A 16,555-nucleotide genomic window follows, 5' to 3' on the forward strand; every position below is an offset into this window, starting at 1 on the left:
CCATCAGCTTTTATCCCCAATTCTTCCCACTCCAGGTCTCTGAATACCTCCTGTAAACATGCTGTGAATAGCATTGGAGATATCGTATCTCCCTGTCTGACGCCTTTCTTTATTGGGACTTTGTTGCTTTCTTTGTGGAGGATTACGGTGGCTGTGGAACCGCTATAGATATCTTCCAGTATCTTTACATATGGCTCATCTATACCCTGATTCCGTAGTGCCTTCATGACTGCTGAGGTTTCGACTGAATCAAATGCTTTTTCGTAATCAATGAAGGCTATATATAAGGGTTGGTTATATTCCACACATTTCTCTATCACCTGATTGATAGTGTGAATATGGTCTATTGTTGAGTAGCCTTTACGGAATCCTGCCTGGTCCTTTGGTTGACAGAAATCTAAGGTATTCCTGATTCTATTTGCGATTACCTTAGTAAATACTTTGTAGGCAACGGACAGTAAGCTGATCGGTCTATAATTTTTGAAGTCTTTGGCGTCCCCTTTCTTATGGATTAGGATTATGTTAGCGTTCTTCCAAGATTCCGGTACGTTCGAGGTCATGAGGCATTGTGTATATAGGGCGGCCAATCTTTCTAGGACAGTGTTCCCACCATCCTTCAACAAATCTGCTGTTACCTGATCCTCCCCAGCTGCCTTCCCCCTTTGCATAGCTCCCAAGGCGTTCTTTACCTCTTCCGGTGTTACTTGTGGGATTTCAAGTTCCTCTAGCCTATTCTCTCTCACCTTATCGTCGTGGGTGTTACTGGTACTGTATAAATCTCTATAAAACTCTTCAGCCACTTGAACTATCTCATCCATATTAGTAACGATATTGCCGGCTTTGTCTCTTAACGCACACATCTGATTCTTGCCTATTCTTAGTTTCTTCTTCACTGCTTTTAGGCTTCCTCCGTTCCTGAGAGCCTGTTCAATTCTATCCATATTATAGTTCCTTATGTCCGCTGTCTTACGCTTGTTGATTAACTTAGAAATTTCTGCCAGTTCTATTCTAGCTGTAGGGTTAGAGGCTTTCATACATTGGCGCTTCTTGATCAAATCTTTCGTCTCCTGCGATAGCTTACTGGTTTCCTGTTTAGCGGCGTTACCACCGACTTCTATTGCGCACTCCTTAATGATCCCCATAAGATTGTCGTTCATTGCTTCAACACTATGGTCCTCTTCCTGGGTTAAAGCCGAATACCTGTTCTGTAGCTTGATCCGGAATTCCTCTAGTTTCCCTCTTACCGCTAACTCATTGATTGGCTTCTTATATACCAGTTTCTTCCGTCCCCTCCTCAAGTCAAGGCTAATTCGAGTTCTTACCATCCTATGGTCACTGCAGCGCACCTTGCCGAGCACGTCTACATCTTGTATGATGCCAGGGTTCGCGCAGAGTATGAAGTCGATTTCATTTCTAGTCTCACCATTCGGGCTCCTCCACGTCCACTTTCGGCCAACCCGCTTGCGGAAAAAGGTATTCATTATCCGCATATTATTCTGTTCTGCAAACTCTACTAATAACTCTCCTCTGCTATTCCTAGAGCCTATGCCATATTCCCTCACTGACTTGTCTCCGGCCTGCTTCTTGCCTACCCTGGCATTGAAATCGCCCATCAGTATACTGTATTTTGTTTTGACTTTACCCATCGCCGATTCCACGTCTTCATAGAAGCTTTCGACTTCCTGGTCATCATGACTAAATGTAGGGGCGTAGACCTGTACAACCTTCATTTTGTACCTCTTATTAAGTTTCACAACAAGACATGCCACCCTCTCGTTAATGCTATAGAATTCCTGTATGTTACCAGCTATGTTCTTATTAATCAGGAATCCGACTCCTAGTTCTCGTCTCTCTGCTAAGCCCCGGTAGCACAGGACGTGCCCGCTTTTAACACTGTATATGCTTCTTTTGGCCTCCTAACTTCACTGAGCCCTATTATATCCCATTTACTGCCCTCTAATTCCTCCAATAGCACTGCTAGACTCGCCTCACTAGATAACGTTCTAGCGTTAAACGTTGCCAGGTTCATATTCCAATGGCGGCCTGTCTGGAGGCAGGGATTCTTAGCACCCTCTGCAGCGTCGCAGGTCTGACCGCCGCCGTGGTCAGTTGCTTCGCAGCTGCTGGGGACTGAGGGCCGGGGTTTGATTGTTGTGTTCATATAGGAGGTTGTGGCCAAGTACTGCACCAGGGTGGCCAATCCTGCTCTGGTGAGAGAGTGCGTTACCGGTTCTGGTCACCGGGATCAGGCCGCACTCCAGGCCTGTTTGTGCAATTTTCTCAACACACGGTTTTTTTTGTATTTTCCGGTGGAGAATTGTGCGGCACCGGGATTTGAATCACGGTCCTCTTGCACGGGAGGCGGATACTCTACCGACCCCGCAGGAGTTAAATTAAAAATTTAAATTATGGGGTTTTACGTGACAAAACCACTTTCTGATAATGAGGCACGCTGTAGTGGAGGATTCCGCAAATTTCGCCCACCTGGGGTTCTTTAACGTGCACCTAAATCTAAGTACACGGGTGTTTTCGCATTTCGCCCCCATCGAAATGCGGCCGCCGTGGCCGGGATCCGATCCCGCGACCTCGTGCTCAGCAGTCTAACACCATAGCCACTGAGTAACCATGGCGGGTCCCGCAGGAGTTGTACGCCTCATTTAACCTACAGTGGTGCCCTATTTGATCAGTCAAGGTGGACCAATCTGAGCTCGGTTATACCGCACGGATGGCACTCGGCTAGAGAACCTGGTATTTATGACCTGCACAGATAGATATATATCTTTCTTTTTTTTTATTTTAGAAGGGTTCCCGCACAGTGATAAAATAAAGGAAAAGACATTAAAAAGAAAGAAAAAAAGAAAGAAAAAGGGGGAAAAAAAGAACATAACAGGTGATTTGAACTCGTGACCGTTGGATGTTGCCCGGAAAGATAGTTCAGTCGGTTGGTTCGTCAGGCCCCAGGTTACTTTCAAGCGCTATAGCTCCTGCTCCGAGCCTCATACTTACATGGAAAGGGACTTATGTTGTGGTTGGAGTGGTTGGAAGGCATACTTTCTTGGAAAAATGGCCGCCCGAGGAGAAGAGCGAACTCGAGCGGCTTTAGAGACTAGGAAAACTGCCTTAAAATATTTAGACTTGAGGGAAAGCTTCGTTATCAAACGATAGCACGGCAATCAGCACTCGAATACGACGAAAGAATTTATTGAGACGTGGAAAATTCCCTTGAAATAAATATGGTTTGCGAGACCAATGCTTGTAAGTATTGAACCTCTTAAAAGATGAGGGGGGAATATGCGCTCACCGAGAGGGCATCGTACGCACGAGACCACCACCAGGCACCTTACTGAGACGTGGAGGGCTCTGCGGCCGGAAACAAAGCCTCCCTTCTCCGCCGGCCAAGGGGGGAAAACGCGCTTTCCGATTGCTCAAGGTTGCGCGGACATAGTATAACTCTAGCGTCTAGGAACAGCTTAACCAGGTGCAGGGGCGGCACGCATAGCGTGGGAAGTTAGCCGCCAGAATTACAACACTAAATCGGACGAGGTCTAACAATGAGACATATGGCAACTTCGGCTGATCGTTTCTGAGCGCTCTAGAGCGCTCTAGTGAGCGGCGTTCCCTTCTGCTGGTTGAAAGAAGCTGCGCGCCCTGCGTTAGGCTGGTTCTTCTCCATCGCTCGCCTCCATCTTCGAGCGCTCTGAGGCGCTCCGAACCCTGTCGTCAGCGCAGTCGTCGAGATTGAAGCGTTTCCCGCAGCGTCATCACAGTACAGCGTCGCTACTGTTGGCGAAGGTCCACCGTAACCTAGGCAACCTAGGTCACTGCATGCCGGCGTCTCGGCGAACGCTCGTCCCACGGCGCGTCCGCCAGTTTTCCCGGCAACGCCGAGAGCTTTGGATAGGCGAAACATCGGACGTTAGCAGTAATCACGTGGTTTCGCATCTACCATTTCCTCCTCCGAGAGCGAGTTACACGTTCGGCTAGCGCGCTTGTCCTCTACCACCGAGTTAGGGGAACGCCGGGTCTGCCCCGACTCTGCTTCGGGGGATGGAGGCGACCAGTCGAAGATACCAATAGAAAGAGTCAGAATATTTATTATATATCGGGCTGTTTCATGTTCTCTAACCTCTACCTCAATAACCCTGCTAAAGAAGACACAAATGAAAAACAAAAAGCGCTAGTGCGTGACTTTGTCTTAGCCCTTGTCTGATATCACCCTGTTCGTCCAGCAAATCTGTACCTCACTTTTCTCAGTCGGTATTCTTCGGCATTGCATTCTCCTCCTCGAAGAAATTCGTATCGTATAATCGCTGTAGCTAAAAAAGCGGCTCGTGTTGAAGTGAGCCCCAAAATAGCAGACTGCCAGACGACTGCCACGCGATGTCGCAAGGAGCGAACAATCAGGAGGCACAACAATCCTATAGGGTTCGTCCTTCCCCCCCCCCCCCCCCCCCCTCCACTGTTAGTTGTGTAAAAGCTTTCTTTCCTTTTTCTTTTTTTTAACTCCTGGCATTGATGGGTACTTGCGCAACGTTGTCTAACCTGCGTTGCGCTTTTTTTACTCCATTGCGTTTCCTTTTTCTCAAACTAATATTTTGTAGGCTTCGTCTGTAATCGGTTTTCAACTCTTGGTTTGAAAAACACGCCGCTGACATTCCATTTAAGTGCCAGGTGTTGTTGACACGTTCAGCTACTGAACTGAGATTGAATTTTGCCGCTGAGCGTAGAGAGGGAAAATTGAAATATGTTATTCTTACCTTTTTCGGGGGGCCAGTCGTCGAACCAGGTGCTGCACTTTTAACTACGTTGGCGGCTGACACCTCCGGCTTCACCGCTATTCCAATGCTCAAAGATTGTTTTGCTTTCTCAAGAATAACCTGGGGTGAAGCAGGGGGCCACATGCTGCTTTGCGGCTGATTACATGTTATGTTGTTCAAATCCGTGCCACAGATTGACTAATGAAATCAATTGATCCATGTATCCGTGTTCACGTAATGCGTTTGGGTTTGTTTTGCTATTATTAGCGAAACAAGTTATTAGCGAACTGTGCCTGCTTTGTTGTCTTAGTTGTTGATGTTTTATGTGTCTTTTAGCCTCCCCGAAAAGTGCATGGCGGTTCTCTTTATGTACTGAGTGACTCTGTGACCTTTCTAGAACTCTGCAGTGCTTTTAATTTCTAATATATAGCACAGAATTCTTGCTTTCTTGCAACCTTACCGAAGACCTCCTTGAAAAGAAAAAAGCGGTTAACTCCTTCCACGCTTGCGGAATTCAGGTACTCTGGGTATAGTGTTCCTCTTTTGCTCACAGACTCTCGAGACAACTTGTTGTTGTCCCAACCTTTCTTCGTTCCAGAAATCGTCGATGGAGAGCACGCCCCGTACAAAAGGTAGAAAACTCACACGATAAATTCTTCGGCATGAGGAAAGAGAGCTCGTCTGTATTTTCACACGCGATATCTGTTCATATAGTTTCTTGTCAGTTAGAAATCGCCGAAACTGCAATATTTTTTGTTTGTACCTGCGTAGCAAGTTCGAAAGGACGACTTCACCGGAGCGTGTAGGTTTTAACGAGTTTCTATTCCACATCTTCGCTCTTGCAGTCCATTTTGCCACCATTCGATTCTTAACACGAAAGGCATTGCACGTCTGGTTCTATTCGTCGTAGCAAGAAGCCGCGTACACGCGATAGGAAAAACAACCGAGCTCGTGCCGGCCATGGAATTCGTGCCTTGCGAGTCACCGGCCGAGTGATGTGACAGCTTATTCAAGAGAACCATACGGCATCCCCAGTTAACTGTGAACAGGGAAATTGTCGGCCAAAAGCGGCGGTCGCCCAATTATCGACAGGCCAGACAGCATTGCATGTTTTCGCAGACGTTGGTGCTTAAGAGTTAAGAAAACAACTAAGCATTTGCGCACAGTTAACACTTTTTCACGTGAAATAGTATCATACCATTCTAGACCTCAAGAAGTATTTATCAATCATCATCACGCATCAATCACAGGTTAAAGCACCAAGTTTGGAGCTGCCGAAGAAATCTATGTGCAAATTTCTTCGTGTCCGGAACTGCGTCCACCTGGAATCACCTCGCCGCCTCCATCGCTCGGACTGCAGTCACGTAATTTAAAACTGCCACAACTAATTATTTGCCTCATCTAATCGTCTAGCTGAAACGCTCTAAGTGAATTTGAAAGTAGAAAAAAAAGAAGGCGCAGTTTTGTCCGAAAGCTGAAGCATCGATTGCGATAGCAAATCAGTAGACAGCTATACGAAGTAAGCATATTATTACTCTTATCGGCCGTATAAACTTTCAAACATTCGCTTACTCACTAAATTAACAGCACGGTGTCAGGCGCGCACATGTACACATGAACACATCTCTGTCGATGATCGCGGAAACTCGCTGTCAAAACGCTGAAGTGAGTAAGTGTGACTGCACCAGCGGGCGAACTGACCTTCGTGATGTCTCTCGCTGCAACGTGAACTAAACGTCGAAAGCACAGCGCTACCGGCAAAGCTACTACAAAGCTAATACAAAGCTACTATACAAAGCTACCGGCACTCCGCGTACTTTGTCCACATCGCGGATCGCTTTGAAGATAAGGAACGCAGTGGCGCGCACTTTGTACACGTTGCAGATACTTGCAAGAAACGACGCCCATGTGGCCGTGTCGTAAGCAGCAGCCGCAGGAGTAGAACGCCCCTGCCCCGCCTCGCTTCCTCCCTGTGCTTTGCGCGCGACATAAGAGCGGAGCGAGTGGGGCTATACTAATCCAGGTACAACCAAATTAGGAAGGCCCACAAAGCTTCAACAAGACACTCCCTCACCATATCAGGAATTGCCCTCCCTGGTGCAGTATTCGGCCACCGTCTCCCAAATGGCTAACTCAATTACCCAATGGCCCTCAGTCCCCAGCAGCTGCGGAGCACCTGAACAAGGCGGTGGTCAGACCTGTAACGCAGCAGAGGGTGCTAAGAATCTCTGGATCCGGACAGGCCGCGAATGAAACTGACCCTTGCAACGTTTAATACCCGAACCCTCTCAATTGACGCTAGCTTAGCAGGAATCTGAGGAATTATCAGATATGTTTGGGATATCATCGGTCTTAGTGAGATTAGAAGAACTGGCGAGGCTTATACATTGCGGAATAACGGACATGTACTCTGCTATAGAGGTCTACTAGATAAGAAGCAATAAGGGGTAGCATTCATAATCCATAAGGACATAGCGGGCAACATTGACGAATTCTACAGTATTAATGAGAGGGTAGCTGTAGTCGTAATCAAACATAATAAGAGGTATAGATTAAAAGTAGTACAAGCCTACGCTCCAACATCCAGTTACGATGATGAGGAAGTAGATCAGTTTTATGAAGATGTTGAATTAGCGATGAGAAAAGTGCAAACTCAATATACTGTAGTAATGGGCGACTTCAATGCAAACATGGGGAAAAGGCAGGCTGGTGAAGAAGCTATTGGCTACTGCGGCGTCGATTCTAGGAACACTAGAGGATAGATGCTGGTAGAATTCGCAGAAAGGAATAAGCTTCGAATAATGAACACTTTTTTCAGGAAGCGTAGCAACAGAAAGTGGACCTAGAATAGCCCTAATGGTGAAACAAGAAAGGAAATTGACTTCATACTTTCCGCTGATCCCAGCATAATGCAGGATGTAGAAGTTATAGGTAGGGTAAAGTGCAGTGAACATAGGTTAGTGAGGGCTAGGATTCACCTCAATTTGAAGAGAGAAAGAGATAAACTGGTCAAGAAGAAACATGTCAACCTAGAGGCAGTAAGGGTAAAAGCAGACAAATTCAGGCTGGTACTTGCAAACAAATATGCAGCCTTAGAACAGAGAGATTCAATTTAATTCTATTCAATTCAGCTTTATTCAACATCTTCCAGATGTTTGGAGCACGGACAAAAAGCCTGAAAAGGCTTGACTGGGTCCGTGCACCATAGGATGGCATACAGTGGCATCAATTCCATACAAAAAGCAGAGGAGAAAATCAACTTGTGGGAAATGCAAGAACTACAGAAAATACAAAAACATTGCAAACAACAGGCAAATACATGCATAAAGAAAATACATGAATATTCACTGGATAAGAAGCGAGGAAAAGAAGTACAGAAAATACAAGTAGTGTTTCAGCAAACAATAGAACAATGGAGAGTTATACATATATGTTGCGTAACTGACTGAAAGAGATCAATTCTATATCCGTGCCATTTTTGGCCAACATATTTAACAAGGTCGGTAATGTGTACTTTAACATTTGCTTACCGTAGGTATTGCGGCATGTATCAACTTTCCATGTTTCGGGATAGCGTGTGTTGTATGCAGGGGAATTCTTTCGCAACTTCGCCAGTGATTTCAGAAGGTTATTTTTCTTGTTTGTTTCCAGTTTACGTTGTCGAAGTAGTCTGAAATTGTATAGAGATTGTACGTTTACAAGCTTAAGCTTGTTAAACATGTCCTGTGTGTGACTTAGTTAAGGAGCTTTAAAACAAGGCGTATTGCACGCTTCTGAAGAGAAAGAAGTTTCTTTATATTTTCTTTAGTTGTCTTTTTCCCAAATTAGCATAGTTTAGCGTAGAAGAAAATAGAGCATTGTACAAAATATTGTTAATAGAAAGAGGGAGCGTAAAGCAATGTCGACGCATGAGGCCGATTACTTTGGACAGTTTTTTCGTTAGGCAATTGATGTGAGCATCCCAGTAAACATTATTGGAGAAAATCACGTCAAGGGTTTTAAAACTTTCTACAACTTTTATTTCGAAATCGTTTAGCAGTAGTCGTGGGATTTTGCAGAATTTGTTTCGTGGATGAAACAAAACTGCTTTAGTTTTACTAATGTTTAGCTTTAATTCATTATTTGTAGACTACAAGTGAATGCGATGAAGTGTTTCATGTGCGCGAAAAGATAGGCATGCGACATCCGAGCCGGTAAAAAACAGGCTAGTATTATCAGCGTATAATATATACTTGGCGATATGATCAATGTTAACAATATCGTTAATCTAAAGAACAAAGAGAAAAGGACTAAAAATGCTTCCCTGTGGAACACCTAAATTAACTGGTTTTACTAAAGAAGAGTGATCATTAATCATGACAAACTGTGACCAATTCTGTAGGTATGATTAAATGAATGACAGTGATTTTCCTCGAATGCCATAGTGCTCCAATTTTTTCCCCATTATCTTGTGATTAATATGATCGAATGCTTTTGTGAAATCTAAAAAGATACCAAGGATCAAGCTCCGACTTTCATACATTTCAAGTATTATTTCATTTTGCATAAGCAATGCCAGCTCTGTAGATTTATCTTTCCTGAAACCGTACTGCGAGCCAGTTAGCGTGTTGTACCGATCAGTAAATGAAATTAAACGCGTTAAAATTATTTTTTCAAGACCTTTTGAAAAGACTGGTAGAATAGAGATTGGACGGTAGTTTGTAAGATCATTCCTATCGCCTTTTTTGTAGATTGCTGTAATTTTTGCAGATTGCATTTTACGAGGAAATAGCGTACATGAAAGACAATTGTTAATTATATGCGTTAAGCAACGTGCGATCAGGTGAATATCGAATTTTACCGATTTTATCTGCAGATACATCATATCTGTGGCTGTGCTGTTTTTCAAACTCGTGTACGTTGTAATAACTTCCGATTCAGATACTGACTGCAGAAACATTGTGTTTCTGCAGTCAGGAACACAACTTAAACGGCTGCATTTAAGACAGGCTGTCACCTCCAGATGATGATGGGAGATTAGAAAGAAAGGAATCATTAAATGCGTTTGCTAGTTCTGCTCCAGAAATTTCCACGTTGTCCTTCAGTACCTTTGTAATAGGTTCAGTACTTTTGCCAAATATCGTGTTTAGTTTGCCCCACATGTCTCCAGAACGTTGGCTCGAAATTAAGCGGTTATAATGGTACCTGTTTTTAGCAGCACGAAGTTCTTTTGTGACATGATTTCTATGTTTTTTAAAGCACTAAGCGTATGAGGACATCTAGTCTGCATGAATGTTTTATATAGCTGCTCTCGTTTTCTTATTAGATACGAACTGTCAGTAGTTATCCATGGCTTATACGAGCTTTCTTTGGTCGGGTAAATGTTTTTTGTGGAAAGCATGACTTGTAGATAGGTGTAAACTTTTTTAAGAACCTGTCGTGGGCGATTTCCGGATTACATTCACTCAAAACATCATCCCAGCTTACCTGGGTGATAGATTCACGAAAAGTGGTTAACATGAGAGGATTAATTGATCTGTAAGAAAATGTGCTACTGGCGTAGAGTGGTCAATAATTTTAGAAGATTCATTTACAGAAATAAATATTGGAAAATGGTCGCTGAGGCAGTAGTTTATAATACCAGAGTGCACAGGGTGCAAATAATGAAGAGATCAAGAAGAGTTTCTATTGTTGTTGTCAGCCTCGTTGGTGAAGTTATTACATTTCGGAAATTGTGTATATCTAAGCGAGACTCAAAGGCAGCTTTATTATGATTATCTGTAAGTAAAGTAATATTAAAATCGCCGCCTAAGATTATTTGATATTTATAATAGTTAACAAATTCCAGGAGTGAATCAAAAAAGCTAAAAAAGGAGGAAACGTCACCGTGAGGCGGCCGATAGCAGACACAGATGATGACATAGAACTAATGAATGACACCGTAACTAGGTTGGCTTCAGAGGCAGCAATGGAAGTGGGAGGCAAGGCACCAAGGCAACCAGTAGGCAAGCTCTCCCAAGTAACAAAGGACCTAATAAAGAAACGACAAAAATGAAAGTGTCCAACTCAAGAGATAGGATAGAATTCGCGGAAGTGTCAAAATTGATCAACAAGGCGGAAATAAGGGATATTCGAAACTATAACGTGATAAAAACTAAAAAAAAATTAAATTATGGGGTTTTACGTGCCAAAACCATTTTTGATTATGAGGCACGCCGTAGTGGAGGACTCCGGAAATTTCTACCACCTGGGGTTCTTTAACGTGCACCTAAATCTAAGTACACGGGTGTTTTCGCATTTCGCCCCCATCGAAAGGCGGCCGCCGTGACCGGTATTCGATCCCGCGACCTTATGCTCAGCAGCCTAACACCATAGCCACTGAGCAACCACGGCGGGTATGATAAAAACTGAAGAAGCCGTAAAGAATGGATGCAGCCTGAAGTCGGTGAGAACGAAACTTGGCATAGGACAAACTAAGATGTATGCACTGAAAGATAAGCAGGGTAATATCATCAGCAATCTCGAAGATAAAGTAAAAGCAGCGGAAAGATTCTATACTGACCTGTACAGTACCCAGAGGAGTCAGTATACCTCAATTAGAAACAGCAATGAACAGGATACAGGAACTCCTACTATAACTAGCGATTAGATCAGAAGGGCCTTGCAAGGCATGATACGAGGAAGAGCGGCAGGAGAAGATGGAATAACAGTCGATTTAATCAAGGAATGAGGAGACATAATGCTTGAAAACTGGCGGCTCTTTATACGAAGTGTCTATCGACTGCAAGGGTCCCAGAAAACTGGAAGAATGCAAACATTATACTAGTGCACCAAAAGGGAGACGTTAAAGAATTGAAAAATTTTGGGCCCATTAGCTTACTCCCAGTATTATGTAATATATTTACCAAAATAATATCCAATAGAATAAGGGCAACACTGGACTTTAGTCAACCAAGGGAACAGGCTGGCTTCAGGAAGGGATACTCTACAATGGATCACATCCATGTCATCAATCAGGTCATCGAGAAATCCACAGAGTACAATAAGCCTCTTTATATGGCTTTCATAGATTACGAAAAGGCATTTGATTCAGTAGAGATACAAGCAGTCATAGAGGCATCACGTAATCAAGGAGTACAGAACGCTTACGTAAATACCTTGGAAAATATCTACGGAGCTTCTACAGCTACCTTAATTCTACAAAAGAAAAGCAGGAAGATACCTATAAAGAAAGGGGTCAGACAGAAGACACAATCTCTCCAATGCTATTTACTGCGTGCTTAGAAGAAGTATTCAAGCTATTAAACTGGGGAGGCTTAGAAGTAAAGATCCAAGGCGAAACACAGCGTCAGCTGTAATGTTTCGCCGATGTTGCTTGCGTTCTGTAAATCCCAGAATGAAACTTGGACAACATGGTTATCGGTATTGTGAGCTAGTTTTTCATCAACGTATATATTCGGGCTAGTTGTATTGTTTGTATTTCATTATTTTCGAGAACAAAACACAACCGCTAAACGAAAGCAACAATTCCGTTAGGCAAAGCTGACACGAATTTAGGTGCAGCAAAAGAATAGCAATACAGACTCGCGTGGAGCTTCCTGAATATATAAAAAAAAAGAATTTGGAAGGCGATTCAACCTCTAGTTTTACGTCTATCAAAGACCATGTCTTCCTGAGAGAGTTGTGGCTGAAAATGGCTTGTCAGGGTGTCTACCAACCGGGAAAACCAGGAAAACCGGGAATTCTCAGGGATATTGAGTAGTCTGGAGAAACTCAGGGAGAACTCAGGGAATTTGTGCCTCTATCAGAGAAAATTAGCTGTAATTTAATTGAAAAGGTCGAAAGTCACAAATACCGGCTCGAGTAACAGACAGAAATCGTAATGAGTCGTCTTTGACGCGCTGTCGTCGGCTGTAGGAGTTGCCAGTGTACAGTCAGTGACCGACTGTCCGGATTCCCGATAATTTGGGCGGATTCGCGGCACCACCACGTACCCCATAGAGTCAATGTATGAGAACGTCTGAAATTTTGGACGCAAGAACTTTTCACCGTCCAATTTTCCGAACGTTTTGCCGTGACCGCAGGTTCGAAACTGCATTAATCAAAGCCACCACTGCTGCCATTTTGATTACTTCGCCGCCTTGCACCGGCGCTCTCGCACGCAGATCCGCTGGCAGCGGTAGCCACCACTGCGGCAACGCTAGGCCTAGCTGCTTCGACGTTCGCTATGAAGCTTCTTGCCGTTGGGTGCCGTGCTTTTTATTGAAAGAATTCGCTGCTGTCAGCAATGGCACGGACTCCGCCTTTGTGGTCCTCGCGATTGGCTTAGAAGCTTAAAAAGCACGGTGCGTTGCATAATGCCTGTTCCCGAAAGTCAGCTTCGCCTCTGCACAAGAATGTTACTTGGTGAAGCATACGCAGAAGTATTGCAGTGAAGCATAACAAGCGTGGGAAAGGGCTATTGCCACGGGACACAGTATGTATTCCTTAATTATACACGCGTGTACCCGGTATTTCCTGTCACAGTACGAGCGCCGAAATGCCTAATACGTGTACCGACAGGCCTTCAGAGCGTTTTAGAATGTGCCTGTGGCGGTTTGAGCCTTTAAGAGGAAGCTTTAACTCGCGTGCTCCTATCTAAATGCATGTAAAATTAGAATTCGTTTTTCTCGGCAACCACAACGCCAAATTTGACGAGGTTTGCTGCATTGAAAAGAAACGTAAAATCTAGTGACTGTTGGTTTCGAATTTTTGAGTTAGGTTGTAAATGTTTTAGTAAAGATCGGCAAAAGTCGGCAAATATCGAAAATTTTCAGGAACGAAACTATCAAGTTTACAACATTGTAACTCAACAACGAAAAAGGGTAATACAATTCTGTGAATTGCATGTAATAGTACATCTAATGCGGACAAAATTGATATGTCACAAATGAATATAAAAGTAATTTGTAATATGGAAAAACAGCTTTTGCAGAACCCTTGTAACGAACGTTACAAATTCACGTAAGATGTATAATGACATATCGAATTGGTCCGCTTTGTATGATCTAATGGATGCCGTTTACAGAACCGCGATATCTGTTCTTGATGCAGAGCTATAATTTTGTAAACTTCGTCCTTATATTTTTTTAATACGGTCGAATATTTGAAAATATTTTAAAGAAAACGCAGGCCTAAATCGAAATTCCGCTTGCAACAGTCACTAGAATTTAACTTTCTCTTTCAAATGCAACAAGTTCCATTAAAATCGGTCCATGGGTTATCTCAGAAAAAACGTTTTAGCGTTTTACATGTATTTGAATAGGCCGCGTCTGAGTCGGGCCCGAGCTAAAGCTTCCTCTTAAGGGCAGTAAATGACATGCATTTATTTTTTCCAACTGGCCGATTTTTCGGACGTTTTCGCGGCCCCTAGGGTGTTAGAAAAATCGGACGTGGACTATGCAACTCAGCAAGGAGATGCTTCAGATGGTCTGTGGGGCGAGCGAGTGGCGGAAGGAGGACAAGAACAGAGAGGACCTACGCATTGGGGAATTAACGGGAAAGGAAGCGTGCTGCCGCCGTTTTGAGCTCACAAAACAGTGTTGGCTGATGCTGAGATGCAGGTGTCCCTCATCCAAACCAAAATAAACTCTTTGAAGCAGTGAAATACAACACTGATGCATCGTGCGCGGGCTGAGAGTATGTCAGGACAGTTGAGGTTGACTTACGAGCCGTTGAGAGAGAATCTCAATTGTGACAAAGTTCGGGCCTCATACCACTGAGCTTGCTATAAGTTGATATAAATAGCTCATATTCGAAAATATTTGCCTCTGTATGCATCTCCTTTTTATTCGTATTTGAGAATGTCCGACTCGATTTGCAATTTTTTCGAAGGCATTTTATTTGCTGTGCATTTTACTAACCCTTCCCTTCTATACTCGTTTTGAATGACATAAACAGTACTCCTTAGCATTCAAATTGGATTAAGTCGTTTTCTTTTTAAATTTGTTTCATCTGCTTACTAAAGAGTTACAGCATCGGGCGATATGGTTTCAGCCCGTCTTGACATAAAACATAGTTCTGCATCACTCACGGAATTTTGCAAAGGCACTCAGGGAAAACCTGGAAAACTCAGGGAATTTGGAAATGTCAATTTGGTAGACACCCTGCTTGTATAGAACCATACAAATTATTGTAAGAACCGCGCTGGAGCCAAATCATCTGATCTACGTGAAACTAGAATTTGAATCGCCTTCCAACTTCCTCGTGCCGTGCAACCCCACATTTTTTTTTCACTCGCGCTGTGGCAATGCGAAGGCGAGTAGCGAGCGAGCCCTGGTGTCATTCCATAATGCTCACGCGATGCACTGAAATTTTTACGGCCGCGAATGCAGTGTAGGGCTCCTCCACGTGCTGCAGGCGCATTTGCTGCGCGCGGCACTCTATCGCGTCACCTCTGGAGTGAGGGGAGTAAGAGGTATATCGGGCTTTGGACCGCGCTACCTCCAGGATCGACCCACGAAGAGGCTTGAAACACATAGCCCGATATAAAAAAGCGGGGGTGACTCGTTAAGGAAAACATTGTCTTTAAGCACGGGAATATCTAGAACAAAAATGTTCTTTGTCTTTCTTTTTTTTTTTTGCTAACGTTGAAAAAGGGTTTCATCAGAAAATTTTAAACATTCAGATTCGATCTACTACCAGCAATCTGCTCCACAAGTGATGCTTACTAAGTGCCCGCGATATTCGCGGTGGTACAGGTCGAAGATACGACACATCGTGGTGACACTTCGGAATAGTTTAGACATCTCGGCTTTTTTAGGGTCTGTATATAAAAAGAAAAACAATGTGCAGTGTAGGTAGGACAGTAACTGTAATATAATCAGGACCCTTTTCTTTTGTTAGCGCCGTAATTTGGCATGCCAAATAGCGATACTTTGGTTCAGCTTTTTAACATTTTCGTTAAAAAATATCTAAAGAATGTTGCTTATATTTAAATCACGCTATTCACCGATAACTGCGTGTTTAGAAATAAAATGAAAGTCGACAGTGACCAAACCATATTTGGGGTTCCTCTGATTTCGGTAGTTTAGTAGCGCCCAAATTTTAGGGTATTAACAAAAGTATGTAGCTATCGATATCAGTCAGAAAAGGGAAATATAAATTAACGTTTATGACCAATGTTATTTCTATAACGTTGTCTTCGTGCCGAAACTCTGGCATCTTAACTTCGTGTGTTGTTTACAAAAGAGTGCGAGCACTATACGTAACAATAAAAAGAAACCTAGGAAAACAATCCTTTGTTTACGAGCCTCTCCGTCATTCCGTCGAATGGCAAAGACGTCCTGTGTAATTTATCATGTCAATATTGGAATGTACGAAAGTAGTCAGGCGTCCTCTTAAGAATATTATCAGACCTACTTGATATAGCGAAAAGCTCCCATACTCATTTATTATGGCACAGCACCGAGCTATGCCACTGTACAAACTAGGCACTCTGACTACTCGAGCCAAATTGCAGCTCCAGTGTCTTCTATATACGTCCGTTAAGATATACGGCTCATCATGTGTATATAGAGATCTGCTACATGAGACAGGAAAGGCCCGATAGATAGACATCAATTTGCCTTTCAAGTATGCAGTTTGTAAAGCGATGCATCTCCGTTCACTCTTTCTTTTTTTTTCATTCTAAAGGAGAATTGTACAGAAATTGAACAGCATGAATAAACTCCATATAGATCATTCGTCGAAGAAAAAAAGTTTTGTGGATCATCTGGGATAATGGCTGTTTTCTACGTCAGCGCTTCATCAAATGACTCTTCTTCGGCGTACGGGCCTAT

Source organism: Dermacentor andersoni, chromosome 1, assembly GCF_023375885.2.
Source record: "Dermacentor andersoni chromosome 1, qqDerAnde1_hic_scaffold, whole genome shotgun sequence".
NCBI classification, from domain to species: domain Eukaryota; kingdom Metazoa; phylum Arthropoda; class Arachnida; order Ixodida; family Ixodidae; genus Dermacentor; species Dermacentor andersoni.